Raw genomic sequence first — 16,019 nt, forward strand, 5'->3', positions numbered from 1 at the left:
CGAACAGCTTCCAACCATCTCCTGCCCACTCAGTTCCTTCAGCTGGAGTTGAAAGCATTATTCTCTGCGGAATCTGACCAGCCCATGACAGAGGACCTTGAGACACTGATAGCAAGGTTCCCCGCAGCACAATGGCCCAGGCAGATTATTCCACAGTAAAGGCTAAGACTGACAAGTCTATCACACAGCCAGAGCTTCCACAGTCAGCTTTTAAACATGAGTAAGCAGGCAGCCAAGGAAAACTTCTGAGGAAAGCTTTGAATGTTAAAGGAGGGGACTAAAACAAGTAATAGATTTTTAAAAATTAACTTAGAGCAGGGGTGCCTGGGTGGTTCAGTCAGTTGTGTACCCGACTCTCGATTTCGGCTCAGGATGTGATCCCAGGGTCATTGGGTTGAGCGCCATTTGCAACAACACGTATGAACCTTGAGAGCATTATGCCAAGTAAAATAAGGCAGGGAAACACAAATGTATGATCTTACTTATATGTGGAGTCTAAAATAACCTAAGTCGGGGCACCTGGGTGGCTCAGTCAGTTGAGCGTCTGACCTGGACTTCGACTCAGGTCATGATCTCACGGTCCGTGGGTTCGAGGCCCGTGGCGGGCTCTGTGCTGACAGCTCAGAGCCTGGAGCCTGTTTCAGATTCTGTGTCCCCCTCTTTCTCTGCCCCTCCCCCACTCATGCTCTGTCTCTCTCTGTCTCAAAAATAAATAAAAACATTTAAAAAAGAAAAGAAGAAAAGAACCTAACTCAACAGAAACAGACAGTAGACTGAATGGTTGCCAGGGCGTTGAGGAAATGGGGAGATATTGGTCAAAAGGTTACAAATTTTCAATAGAAAAATGAGTAAGCAGCATGGTGGCTATAGCTAATGCTATATTTCATACTTGAAGGTTGCTAAATGAGTAAATTTTAAATGTTGTCATCACAAAAAAGAACATGCTAGGGGCGCCTGGGTGGCGCAGTCGGTTAAGCGTCCGACTTCAGCCAGGTCATGATCTCGCGGTCCGTGAGTTCAAGCCCCGCGTCAGGCTCTGAGCTGATGGCTCAGAGCCTGGAGCCTGTTTCCGATTCTGTGTCTCCCTCTCTCTCTGCCCCTCACCTGTTCATGCTCTGTCTCTCTCCGTCCCAAAAATAAATAAACGTTGAAAAAAAAAAAGAAAAAAAAAAAAGAACATGCTAACTATGTGAACTGAAGGATGTATTAACTAACCTTATTGTGGTAATCACTTCACAATATGTAAATATATCAAATCATCACATTGTATAACTTAAACTTACACAGGGATATATGCCAATTTTATCTCAATAAAGATCGGAGTCAGGGGGAGAATGGAAGTCCATAAAAAATGAATTCTTGGAAAAGAAGAACAGAAACGAAAAATTTCAGTGGAAGGATTGAAAGGTCAAACTGAGGAAATCACTTAGAAACCAAAACAACAGGAATAAACTACAGAAAATAAAAGACACAAGCAGAGGACCTACAAACAATACAACAGGGGAACTTGAGAAAAGGAAATAAAAAAACTTCCCAAAATTCCTTTTGCCTTGTTGCATCTGAGACTGCAAGATGGGTCATCAGAAGCTCTGTTGGGGCCATCCGAGGATATCTGGCCAGGGATCTCGCTCTTACTGTGTCTGCTCAAACTAGCACAATCTGATCCAGAAATACAGCCTCAATATGTACTGCCAGTGTTTCCATCAGTATGTGAAGGACATGGGCTTCTGTAAGGTGGATTAAGTGAATTTCCTTGAATGGGTCTTCTAAGAGATCCACCTGAAGTACAGATATCCAAGATACCTGCCTTAATGCTAACTCATTGTACTTCAAATAAAAATACTTTAATTGTTAAGTACTCTAATGTGAAAAAACAACTTCCCAAAATTAAAGGATGTAAGTCTCCATATTGATGGGACAATCAAGTGTGTAGCTCGATGGATGAAAAGAGACCCACATCACAACATATCATCATGAAATTTTAGCATATTGGAGAAAAAGATCTTGAAATAGTAGTTCTCAGCCTTGGCTGCACATTTGAATTACCTAGGGAGCTTTACCTGCATATTTGAATTACCATGTTTTGGCTCCCGTCCAGAACAACTACCTCAAAATCTCTCATACTAAGATTTGGTTTAAGTTCTCAAATGATTCTAAAGTGCAGCCAGGACTGCGAACCACCATCCTAAATTTGCCCTGAAGCTAAGGAAAAACAGAGAGACAAGGAGGGAGAACAATTTTGAGATTTTTTTAACAGCAATAATGAAAAGTCCAAAAGATAACATGTCAGCACTTTCAAAATTCTGAAGGAAAATTTATTCTGAATCTAGACAGTAGCAATTAAGTGTAAGCACATACCAAAAAATTTTCCAGAACACTGAGGTCTCACAAGATTATGTTCCCTGCATCTTTCCTCAGGATACTACTTACAAAGGTAGTTCACCAAAAGAAGGCTGTAAACCAAGGAAGAGGAAGGAATGGAATGCAGCAAACAAGGAACTAACACAGGGACAGGCAAATGGTATCCCCAGAATGATGGATAAGTGCCCCAGAGATAGAGGGCAACCAATCCAGAATGGATTCCCACAATTCTGTGAGGACAGTAAACAAAAAGATAAAATACCTCATGTATTTGAACGTACTGAGAGAAAATTTTAACAACTGGGGACAATCTGGGGATGGATTTGTGATAAGTCCCTAGAAAACTAAGCAAAGAAGAAAGATAATTATTAACTCCAGAGAACACAAGAAGTTGTACAAGAAAAGAAAAGTCATCATATTTTACTTGGTGCCCTCAGTGTAAATAGCATTTACTAAACAATAATGTGAACACACAACAATGATCTGGACAAAAGAACGACACAACTACACTGGAGGACAGGATTGGGAGTGTGATGTGTCTGATGGCAGAAGAGGGTAGAGTGGGTTAAATGCTCACCCTCCACAGAAAGAATCCAATATACAATGCATACAACAAAAAAACAATAAGGCAATCTAAAAATCTATTATTTAATGATACAATTCAAATTCCAAAACAGACAAAAGTCTACGGTACTTGCCTCTAGGTGCAAACAATAGTTGGGGTGGTGGGCATAAATGGTTATGGAAGGGACTGCTGGTTCTTGTAATAAGTTTTATAGAACTATTTCACTTTTAAATTACAAGAATGATCCATTTAAAAACGGATCCAATAAAAAATAAGACTAAATTATAAAAAACAAAAGCAGTCTATAAGCAAGGTACATCTTCATCTGTCACAACAAAAATAGAACATGTCTATAGACAGCATATTTTTTAAAATAACAATATAAACATTTCATTTTGGAGACATGTAAGTAGCCACCAGAAAAACTAAAACATGATTCCAAATGGCATTTAAGGACAAGGGAAGAAAAGGGAAGAACTCCAGAGCTGAAACTATTCATTTTCATTACAAATCCTTCCGTACTGTTTGATTTTGTAACCATGTGCATATATTATCATGTTTAAATAAAGAATGTATTTAAAAACATATTCCCAAAAAAGGGTTTTTTTTAATAGTTTGCTATACTTACTGAAATTAACTTTAAAAGTTAAGTCTGTTGATACAATTCTAGCTCATTTTTCTAATTGATATATAGTAGTACTCACTGCCCAATTATAAAATCACTTATTTATCCATTATAATATTGACAGGCACTTAGGTTATTTCCAAAGTTTCTCTATTAAAAGCAACAGGGTTTGAAAAAACCTCTTGTATCTACTTGTACACATGCAAGATTTTCATCTGCTCAGTTGTCTTCAGAAATTTTGTCCTGTGTGCCCCCAAAGAATTTTAACTCTTTACACATTTTCTAAAAATTGAACTCCAGACTTCATTCGGATTTCACTAGTTTTTTCATAAAGTCCTCTTTTTGCTCCAGGACCACATCCAGAGTGAAACAATGCATTTTTTTAGTTGTCCCATCTCTCCATCTCAAGGGCTATTTTTCAGTTATACTTGGGAGAAGCTTGTTTAAGGAATGTCAATTGCTACACTTAAGCAAATCATTTTACTGAGACTCTGTTTACTTTTCTGTAAAGTGAAAAAATACCATTACTGAGAAGATCTAATAAAATAATGATACAAAAAGGCCCTTAAAACTTTGTTTTCTATACCAGGAGTATGTATTTGCTTAATATGTATTATTCACAAGCTAGACACGGATCAGAAATGTTCTCCTCTTACAAAACGTTCAGATAAAAATTAAAACTCTCCTGGGGTGCCAGGGTGGCTCAGTTGGTTAAACACCTAATTCAGATTATGATCTCAGGTCATGATCTCACAGTTCGTGAGTTCAAGCTCAACATCGGGCTCTGTGCTGATGGTGCCCAGCCTACTTGGGATTCTCTCTCCCTCTCTCTCTCTCTGCCCCTCCCCTACTTGCATGCATGCTCTCACCATCTCTCTAAAAAAATAAATAAATAAACTTAACAAAAAACTAATACCCTCCTTTTCCCCTAGAACAGGCAACTTCATCTTTGTAACTACATGGAGAAACCAAAGACTCTTGACGTATTCATAAAGGGTTTCTACATATAAAATTGTTGAAAAACTCTTGGGAAAAAGAATCATAGCGATGAGTGAAAAGAAATGACATGAAACTTACTAAGTGTTCTAATCTTAAGGACATGTCACATAATAAACCTTAAGGGAGAAACTAAAGCTGATTCCTAATTTCGTTTTTTTTTTTTTTTTAATGTCTTTATTTTTGTTTTTGAGAGAGAGCGAGAGAGCAAGCAAGCGAGCACGAGCAGGGGAGGGGCAGACAGAGAAGGAGACACAGAATCCGAGGCAGGCTGTAGGCTCTGAGCTGTTACACAGAGCCTGACGGACCCAGGGCTCGAACTCACAAATGGTGAGATCATGACCTGAGCCTAAGTCAGATGCTTAACCGACTAAACCACCCAGGCACCCTGCTGATTTCTACTTTCTTAACACTACTCTCAGTTTTACTTATTGTGTTTTCATTAATCTGTTTATATTTTATATTTAAGGAATAATCAGAAGACAGGTTTGAAAACAGCATTCTAAGTACAATGAATCATGACATGAACTCAATGACATTATAATGAGAAATATAAGGATTACATTTCCTGATGTCCATAGACTATGAGCAAAGAGGTTCTTAAATTTATGGATTCAAGTACCATTTGTCTTAAAACTCTTGGGAAAAGATATTTAAATAAATCATTTAAATTTGGTAAGAGGAACAAATTCAGCAAATATCACTTAAACAAAGTAGAGGCATGTAAGATTTTGATAAATATTTTTGTTTGGACTTTAATACCACTAGATTTTTGACAAACTCAGAACATCCTAGTAACACTCAACCACTGAAAAATATACCAAATATTGACTCTTCACTGCTAGCCAGACCCTAAGGACCTCAAGACAAAGACATCTTTTAGGACACACATGAGCTCATGGGAACATACTAACTTATCTCAGATAGCACATTGCTCTACTTTTTAGGAGCAAGACCTTTCCCTTGCTCTACACACATAACACCCATTGATATCCATGGGAGCCTGATGCAGGGAAAGAGCACCATGTGGCCTCTTCTAAAGAAAAAAATTTATGTCTGCTTTTGAATGCTGTTTGCAACCTGGCCTCCAGCCAAGCCAATATAAACATCACCATTCATGGAGTATTGGATATTTCCTTGTCTTCAGTGAATTCCAGACTTTTGAAAAGGTCAAAATTCAATTTGAAAAGAGGAAAATCATTATACTTAGGAAGGTCCAAGGCATAGTAAGAATATCATACAGTACAATACTGGCAAATGATCCAAAATACTGTAGCTGACATGAAAATCTATGCAATAATAGCTGCCATTTGGGGGTGTTTTTACTATGTGCTAAGCCCTAAGCTAATTGCTTTACATACGTCATCTCATTTCATCCTCAAAAACTCCTGTAAATGGATATTATCCATATTTTGCAGGTAAGAAAAGTAAAACTTAGGTACACTGGCAGAGCAAGGTCATAAAACCCTTGAGCTCTTAAAATACTATGGCATCTTTACCACTGACTTTAAAACATGGACAATGACATTAACTATTTGGAAATAGCCTATTCCTTTGGAAATTACTTTTAAAATTCATCCTATAATCTTAGTTGATACCTTGCTTTGCTTTCTAAAGGAGGCTTTTTAAAAATTTCCTCAATCTCTATAATAGCAACACTACTGCTTAAATATACCTTCAGTCTCTTAAGTGTTCAGGAGACTGCAAAATATAATAAAGGATGTATAAGATAGTCTTAGACTGAATCTGAGTGCTACCATCTTTTATTTAAATTCATCACTGCCATTTTCTTTTGATATAATTATTGAATCTCCACCAACCATTTTCCTGACAACCAGAGGCAGAACTCCCTTTCCCATCAGAAAGCTATGAGAAGAGAATCCATCTCATACAGCCCCTAATATGGATCTTACAAGCAGGCAGACCAAGCTGGCCATCAAGTCCACATTCCTTCTAACACAGCAAGTGCTCAAACATTGTTTAACAGTATTCCAAGATGTCACCCTCCTATTAAAGTTTTAAGACAACTCCCTAGCATGCAGTGCCACAGGAATTTCTGTGGTTCATGGGGAATCTGGACAACAAAGATACAATTTCTTTGTAACCGACTCTCCTAAAGTGGGGATCATGGTGTAGGAAACAAGGCAAGGTTTTCCCATCACATGAACACAAAGGGCTGAAGCCAAGGGCCGTGATCCCATTTCACGGAATCTCCTAAAGTCTTGAGTATCTAACACACGACCAAATTCAATCTTCAAGTTATTACAATTAAGTTGTTTTCTTCAGTGCATGAATCTGAACATCTTTAAATTAGATTTCATTCATGAAATCAAGTTATCAAGACACAGGCTACACTAATATATGTATACTCAGTAATTAAGTAGCAAAACATGCCAAGGGCCCTAACTATAATTATTTTTTATCTTAAAGATTAAATGGATGGTAACCAGATATAGATCATCTGTGACTCTGCAATATGAAGGATTTAGAAAATTTCCAAATTCTCAACATCAGGTTATTGCAATTACTTTCAAATTCAGTTCTGCAAAAATGGGTCATTAAACAACATGAAAAATAAATGTTAAAAAAAAATACTTTAAGGTAGTTTTGGCCCTAGTTACACAGAAAACAGAGATAAGTGTTTTGGCAGCACTGAAATTTCTCATTAATATACCAATTTAAAAACAAGATACATGAAATATTGTATTGCTTACTCCAAAAAAATCCCAATATCCTGGGGCTTTAAAATATATTATCAGTGTCTCCTGACAATTAAAATTTGAGAAAGTTAAATACTTATTTCCCTGAAACCCACTGCAATAGTACATTTCTCAAGAAACATTAACACGGAAGGCATAGTACCTAATGACCACACTGAAGTAACTCCAGTAAATACATTTTCACAAAGGAGAGGATCATAACTGTATTAAACCAAATACAGACCCTCTACAGATCTTATTAGAGCAAGCCTTTTAATCTAATGATAATAATTATCAGTAGACCCTGACAAATAAAAATACTTTTTCCCCATGCCTGATTCATAACTAGTAGAATAAACAACTTTTGCTACTATATTTTTGCAGGTAAAATTAAATTTTGGTTTCTACCTTAATGTTCTCTATATTCCCGTTTTACTTCTTATCTGTGCACTAATTTTCCCAGCAATATTTAATGTTAATTTTTTTCCAAGTTTTGTGATCCTAAAAATCTTTATGATCTTGGGTTAGGCAAAAACTTCTTAAATAGGACATCAAAAGCATGAACCATACAAGAAAAAAAAAAAAAAAAAAAAACAGAAAAAGTGGATTTCATCAAAATAAAAAAAGTTTGCTCTTCAAAATGGTCTATGTCATCCCCACTTCCATATACACCATGGCTTTTCCTGTAGCTTTTCTCCGGGGAGAGGGGGAATGCACTAGTCTTCGATCTAGCAAGAATATCCAATCCACTTGGCAACTGCATTCTTTTCACTGGATGTTAATAAACTGACATCCTGGTTTATACATCAGTGTCCTGAGAGTGCATTTACCTGGAACGGGTCAGTCTTCCTGAGTGGAGACAAGGCTGTAGTCTCTACACCTAAAAAACTAAAACCCGGGGCGCCTGAGTGGCTCAATCGGTTAAGTGTCCGACTTTGGCTCAGGTCACTATCTCACTGTCCGTGAGTTCGAGCCCCGCGTCAGGCTCTGTGCTGACTGCTCAGAGCCTGAAGCCTGTTTCAGATTCTGTGTCTCCCTCTCTCTCTGACCCTCTCCCGTTCACACTCTGTCTCTTTCTGTCTCAAAAATAAATAAACGTTAAAAAAAAAATTAAAAAAAAAAAAAAACTAAAACCCAAATCCTGGGCTACAACAACTTCACCCAAGTAACACCCCAATGACTGCCAAACTACCCATTCAAACCCCAGTAAAGTCTCCTATCTATTTTTTATCTATAATGAACAGTACTTTTGCAAGCTGGTGCTCTAAGAAATCAATTGAAAATTCCTACACTGATTTTTCCCCCCAAAGATACATTTTGCTTCAGTCTACTGAAATGGTTAATTTTAAATACATTTTAAAATTATTATCATTTTTAATTTTAGAGAGAGCACAAGTGAGAGGGGCAGAGAGAGAATCTCAAGCAGGCTCCACACTCAACATGGAGCCCAATGCAGGGCTCAATCCCATGACCCTGGGATCATGACCTGAGCTGAAATCAAGAGGTTAAGCCACCCAGGCATCCCAACTCTTTTTTAAATTACTTCACATTTACAGAAAAGTTGCAAAAATAATAAAAGAATTTCTGTATACTCACATTCCCCTAAGTGTTAACATTTTACCATATTTTCTTTGTCTCCTCCTATCTATATCTATACCTATCTACCTAATCTACATCTATATATACACGTGTGTATGTGTGTGTATAAAATTTTTAAACCATTTGAGAGGAAGTTACAGGCATGATTTCCCCTTACTCTTAAATACGTCAGTGTCAATATCCTAAGAACAAAGATATGTAATAGTTGACTTTGATGCTAAATGCTCCAGCAAGTCTGAGAACAAAAAGAACAAAGAGAAATGAACAGTTTGAAATAAAAACAAAGAAAACCAGAGTCATAAGTTACCAAAATCTGATATAGTTGAGGAAAAAAAAAAAACCCTTACAATGCAGGTTTGCCATTATCATATAGGATAATGGACAAGATAAGTCCATTAATAATGGACAAGTAGGGAAAAAAATGGCCCACCATTTACCTAATATCTTGTGATCATTTCCTAAATTAAATAATGAAATTATACACAACTGCATCTAACCAGCATTTGTTTAACATAGAAAACTATGGACTATGGACTAGTGGTTACGAGAATCAGCATGAAACATCATTCTATTTATTAATGCTACTCTAATTAAGCTCATTTCACATAACTAGTAAAAAAAAAAATTCTACAGTACATTTTCCCTTAGTATGCTTCATTTGAGAGGTTTGAAAAAAAAGAACCACTGATATTTTTACAATTAGCAGATGGAGCACAATCTAATAATAGAAACTGGACATTTTCTACCACCTGCTGGTAGTCTGTGTTTATTAGTCAGTGATAAGGATTTCGGTAATTTCTGAATAATGGTTAGTAGGCAAATTTGTTGCATGAGGCCTAACATGAAGCAGATGCCAGACTGCAATGTGGATCCCATGGCGCTGTGTAGCCTTCTGTATTGCCCACCATCCTCTGTGGCTGCCTGTGATGTCAAATCACTCAGCATCTGATGGCAAAGGAACAGCTGGGAGGCAGGAGTGTGTGAGGACTACCCACGCTATTGGCCCAAATCTCCGCACCCTCTCTTGAAAGGCACTAATCCTGCTTTTGCCCCCTAGATTTGCTCCTTTATGCTCTCCTTTAAGCTCCATGATACGATCCCACCCCAAATTCCCTCAATCTCTCCTCCTCCAAGTCAGTCCCATCAGTCACAAGTATTCCTGGAATGGGGCTGGCGTCAGGGAACAAACCTCAACTGCCCCTCCCTGAGTGAAGCGTAACTTCTGGATGGCTCCATGCATCTTTTCCCATGGAGGTCTGAGGGTGCAGTCTGAAAGGAGTCTAGGGATCTTTCAATTCTATATTAAACAAACCTGTTGCACAACCTAGCCATTTGGGTGGTAGCACAAATTAAATTTTAAAATATTGCCCCCCTTTAATTAATTTATTATGTAATAAAACATCAGAAACCCAACAAACTAGAGCTTCCAGTATACTATCTTCATAGCTCTACTTGAAAGAAAAATTGCAGGGGTGCCTGGGTGGCTCAGTCAGTTAAGCATCCGACTTCGGCTCAGGTGATGATCTCACGGTTTGTGAATTCAAGTCCCGTGTCGGACTCTGTGCTGACAGCTCAGAGCCTGGAGCCTGCTTCGGATTCTGTGTCTCCCTCTCTCTCTGCCCCTCTCCCACTCACACTCTGTCTCTCTCTCCCAAAAGTAAGCATTAAAAATTTTTAAAAGAAAGAAAGAAAAAATGCAAATAATTAAAATATAAATTGACTGTTGGTTGGTGTCAGCACACAGTTAACACAACCTCCCATCTTCCACTTGGACAGCTGGTAAAATCACAGTAAATGTTCCCACTGCTGACTCACTCGGTGGCAGATTCTGAAAGCCTCAGTTAGGTCTACCACCCTGAACTAAGACTAGAAAAGAGACAGATTTTAGATAGACTTTCAATTCCAAGAGTTTAACTTTTAAAAATCTTTTTTCCAGGGGCACCTGGATGGCTCAGTCGGGTAAGTGTCTGACTTCGGCTCAGGTCATGATCCCACAGTTCAAGAGTTCTAGCCCCACGTCAAGCTCTGTGCTGACAGCTCTGTGGAGCCTGCTTCAGATTCTGTGTCTCCCTCTCTCTCTGCCTCTCCCCTGCTCACACTCTGTCTCTCTTTCTCTCTCAAAAATAAATTTAAAAAATTTTTTTTAATTTTTAAAATCTTTTTTTTGCTTCCTTTTCACATAACAAATTTCATGAACCATTAAATTTTGCAATTTTTTAGGAATTTAAAATATACCATTTTTATTTGTCAATATTAATTTACTTTTGTATGTGTGTCTCCCAGTTGTACTTAATGTTAGGTTGAAGAAAATAAAAGAATGACAACCTATATATTCAGTAAGCAGCTAAAATGTGTATGTCTGCTAAAAACATATGTAATATTAACATCATATTTCTATGCAACATGATTTTGCCCACCAGACACTGTGGCATCTTATTAGTAACAGATTATAATGCCAGTTATTCATAATTATGCAACTCTAAACATCCTAATTTGCATTCAGTGATGGGTAAATGCTTGTGTGGTCTATGTAAAAAATTATTTTCCTATCTTTTAAGAACCTAATCATTTGTAATCCCCGTTCAGAAATATATGATCATTGCATATAATATTAAAGCAGTAAAGAACATTAAAGTAACTTAGTACAGGGGCAGCACCTGAATGGCTCAGTCAGTTAAGCGCCAGACTTCAGCTCAGGTCATGAACTCAAGGTCGCTGAGTTCAAGCCTCGTGCCAGGCTCTGTGCTGACAGCTCAGAGCCTGCTTCAGATTCTGTGTCTCCCTCTCTCTCGGTCCCCCACCTCCACCCCATCCCCTCCCCATGCTCACACTCTCTCTCTCCTTCAAAAATAAGTAAACATTAAAAAAATTTTTTTTAATAAAAACAAAAGTAACAAGAAAATCCACTCACCAGATATGCTAAACTACCACAACAACAACAACAAAAAGTTAAGAGATTTACCCAAGGTCTTACAGTGAAGAAATAGCCATTTCAGGTCAACTCCAAGTACTTCCTGACCCCACGTTTCATTCCTACTGCTACATCATATTGTCTTCATTAGAAAGTATAAGGACACAGGCCCCCCTCAGGCTGGAAAGCCTCAGCTTTACAAGGGACCCGGTCCAGACCTCCCCTGCAGCTGCTGGGGGCAGCGCTGTCATCGTGGGGGAAAGCCCCAACCTGGGGGATAAGCAGGAAGTATTAGGCCCCTGGTGGGGTATAAAACAGGAAGCCAAATCTTAGCTGACCCAAGGGAGGGATCCAGAGAAAAGCCAGCTCTTCTCCCCATGCTATATCCAGGTGTTTGATTTTTCTGAAAGGAACTAGGGGATGTACTCTTCCCACAGAAACCACAGGATGTTGTAAACCCAAAGACACCTTGGCTTCCTAGAGTATCAATTAAGGAAACATGCTATGTGGTACTGAAACCCTATCTAAAAAGAAACTCTGAAACAAATCCACTTGTTAATTAGATACTGACTGTTGTTCATTTTAAATGGGGGGGGAGGGGTGTTCTACAAGCTGATAATGAAACTGTGTGTCAACTTCATTTTCCCTTTTGCCAGGTAAACATAGTAAGTGACCTGATCTTTCTCTTTTTGGACAAGTCAGAATCTGAGATGTCAATGTCAAGGCTGTGCTGAAAACAGAAGAAAACATTCACTTGTCTACAAATGGATGCGATGAGGAACATGAACTCCTGGGTAGGCAAACAACAAACATGCTGCACTGCTTAATGATTAGGGCAAATGACTGAAGTCTAACAAAAATTCTCAGCAGATGTGGGAGGCATATCTTTTTAACAGTTTATTTAATTTTAAATTAGGCTTTTCAACTGCTTGTTTGAAACTACTTCTAGTCTTTTAAAAATTTACTTTTTTAATGTTTTACCTGCTTAAGAAAAAGATCATAACTAATCCTAATTAAGATGAGAATTTACCAATAAGCCTAATTAAATTTTTTTCAGAAAAAAAGTCTAAAAAGTAGAAGAAAATGTAAACTTGAAACATAAACTGCATTCCACAAAAGGAGAAAATATACTGAGGTAGGCCCTATAAAACGCAAAATTTTTCAAAGGGCAAATCTAAACTAATATCTACTTGTCAAAAAACAACTTTTAATATTCTAAAACACTTATGCTAAATAAAGTGGATTAATGTTTTAAATATGACAAATTATCAAAAACTCAAATTCTGCCTTTAACAGTGAATTGAAAGAATCACATGTTTATCTTCAAACCTGAGAATAACAGATATTTACAGAAGCCTTGCTATAACTATACTCATTCAAGCCACTCATGTAAGAAACAAATATTTTTAAAATTCTGTTTTAATATATTTAATTCTTATGCTACTTAATATATTTGCCTAAATGAACTACAAATACTAAAAAAATTCCAGTTCTTTTATCCTCTATCAACCAATCTTTTACCAGATTACAAGTAGAATAAATGAAATAAGTATCTTTCACTACTCATTTTTAAAAACTACTGAACCTAGAGGAACCTGGGTGGCTCAGTTGGTTAAGCATCCAACTCTGGATTTCAAGTCATGATCTCACGGTTTGTGAGTTCCCGCCCCGCATCAACTCTGTGCTGACAGCACAGAACCTGCTTGTGATTCTCACTCTCCCTCTCTCTCTGCCCCTCCCCCCCTCCTCTCTCTCTCAAAATAAAAATAAACTTAAAAAAAATCACTGAGCATAAACATGCTTTTTGTATCAATTCAAAATAAGTTGATTCCCAAAGAGAAAATGATTTAAGAATATGAATGCAGTAACTGCGATGGTACCAACACAAATGAAATTACTCATTATTATGTATTATACAAATGAATAGGTTTATATAGGGAGAGTATGCTTCTATAGGACTTCATTTTTAAAGTATAATATTCAAGTATGTGAAAAATGAGCAAAGAAAATAAGCTATTTTATTTTTATTATTACACAAGGTTTTTCTATATGAAATATGATGTTGTGTCTCACTAAAAAAATAAAAAGCAAAAAGCACTCTTTGATCAAAATCCTTCCACAAATCGAAGGATTGAGAGAATGACAGAATGCTTCTATTTGGGGATGTCAGTGAATTAAAAATCAGCAGAGACCATCCTGGTGACAGAAATAGCACCTGCTGCTAACAGTCCTTCAGAGCAGGATTTGACCTCCTATTAAGTCTATGACAGACCAAAGAAAACACTTAATTGAAGCCTATCTCTTCAACCCTGTTTGCAACACAGCAGTTTTCTCCAACAACATTTGTCACAACAATAGTTACAGCTGTGCTTTCAGAGAAAGAAAACCTAATTGCACTGTACAATAGAAATATCAAAAAATTCTCTTAAGACATTTGCCAGCTGAGGACAGGACTGGACTCCAAAGCTGATTCTAGAAATATATTTTGGTCAAGGTGTCTCATGATATTTTAGAAGTATAATTGCTCAATCAAAATATTATTGAACAAAAATAGTCAGAGGCAAAGCACATGCTAAAGGGTTTTACTATTTGTTCACTGGTACATTCTCCATGTACGTTGCAAAGATGATCTGAAGTTACTTGTAAGATTACAGCCAGATACCATAAATGAGAAATGGGACTGTGGTAAAGACAGCGTAGTGCAGGTGGGAGATGACAAGTACAGACTCCATAGGCAAAGAGCCTGCACTGGAATCACAGCCCTGCTGCTCACTACAATTCCTGTGTCATCTCGGGTAAGTCACTTACCCTCTCTGTGCACCCATCTCCTCATCTGTAAAATGAGTTCCTGGGGCCGTTATGTGGATTAACTTAACATTCATAAAGCATTTACAACAGTACCTGGCCAGTAAAGAATTGCGTAGAAATGCTGGCGTAAAAGGGAGAGGTGGGGAGGAGAATAAGGTAGAATAGAAAATGTATCCACAAATAAGGCCAATGCACACAGCCCCTTATAACATATATGACTTGTTTTTATCTTAGCCATAGTTTTACCCATTACACCAAGGTATAAAAATTCAAAGCTAAAATTGGTGTGTTTAATACTCATTACATTTTCACAGGACAAGACATCTTTAGTAGATGGTGTCTATGCTGGCCAAATTAATTAAGCACGGTATTTACCCGGCATGAGTTTGCCAAAGAAGTTTGACCAATTCAGGAAATTTTTATAGCACAGTGGAAGTGTTCCACTTTGAGAACTGCGTGAAAGGTCTGTGCATGTGCCTTTAAAAACGATCACCACAAAGGGGAGAAGATACCTCTGAAGCCTAAATCCCAGCACCTCTGCTCTCCCAAATTTGGAGCTTGAGGCCATTTCAGAGGACAACAGGAGTGCAAATGAGGTTAAACTAAACAGCTAATCCTGAAAGTTAATTACAAAATATTGTAAACATCTGATTTCCCACTTTTTCCAATTTAAACACTTCAACCAATGATGGTTCGATTATATTTCACTAAAAAAAAACTCTGCAAAATTATATAAAATGTAGTATAATCTACTCTTACAAATATCTGCTAAATCTAGATAGATACGGACATTTAGGCCACAGTGATTATTCCATATAATTTAGGTATTTGATAATAAAACAGTGGAGGTTTATGGCCACATTCCCCGGCTCTGAACAAAGTTAAGACTGAATAATTTATTTAACTTTCCTTTCTTCCTCTGCTTTACATAAGAACTTAGGGGTTTCTAACAATAAAATGTCTATACAAGGAATCCCAGCGTTTTGACCAAAGGACAACTTTAAGGTAGGAAAATAAATAACACAAAGGAATGTGCCCCCAATCTCATTAACGTCACAGTCCCACCCCTCTCTCCCTGACTGCTGGCTTAGTTCCAGTTTTATACCCCTATTTAATGAATTCGGTTCCATAGCATGAGATGAACCCAAAGTCACAGGGTGTAAGGTGTTAATGAACTGACAAAAACTTACAAACCTTGGGAAACTGCTTACCTGGTATTTTTCAGCTTCCTGTAAAAATCAACCTAATGCAAAAAGTCATTTGATACTCCCTCAGAAGAACAGGGAGACCTGTGTTTCTACAGCTCCTTTATTATACATGTCCCACTTTCAAGGAGAGGAGGCTGCACCATTTATAGACTCAGGCAAGTACACAGAGTTAGCCAGGCACCCAAGAGCTATGGCATGTGCAAGGAAACTTATCTTCGTCCCTCAAGTATTATTATAGGCCTATGGT

General features: G+C 37.6%; 1 protein-coding gene and 1 pseudogene across 24 annotated transcripts in view; one reads left to right on the forward strand and one right to left on the reverse strand.

Annotated features, from left to right (window-relative positions):
* DST (dystonin) overlaps positions 1–16,019 on the reverse strand; it is a 503,266-nt gene that overhangs the window by 324,059 nt on the left and 163,188 nt on the right. The gene's annotated exons all lie outside the window — the stretch shown is intronic.
* Positions 1,573–1,743, forward strand: LOC123385407 (annotated as a pseudogene).

This window comes from Felis catus, chromosome B2 (genome assembly GCF_018350175.1).
Source record: "Felis catus isolate Fca126 chromosome B2, F.catus_Fca126_mat1.0, whole genome shotgun sequence".
NCBI classification, from domain to species: domain Eukaryota; kingdom Metazoa; phylum Chordata; class Mammalia; order Carnivora; family Felidae; genus Felis; species Felis catus.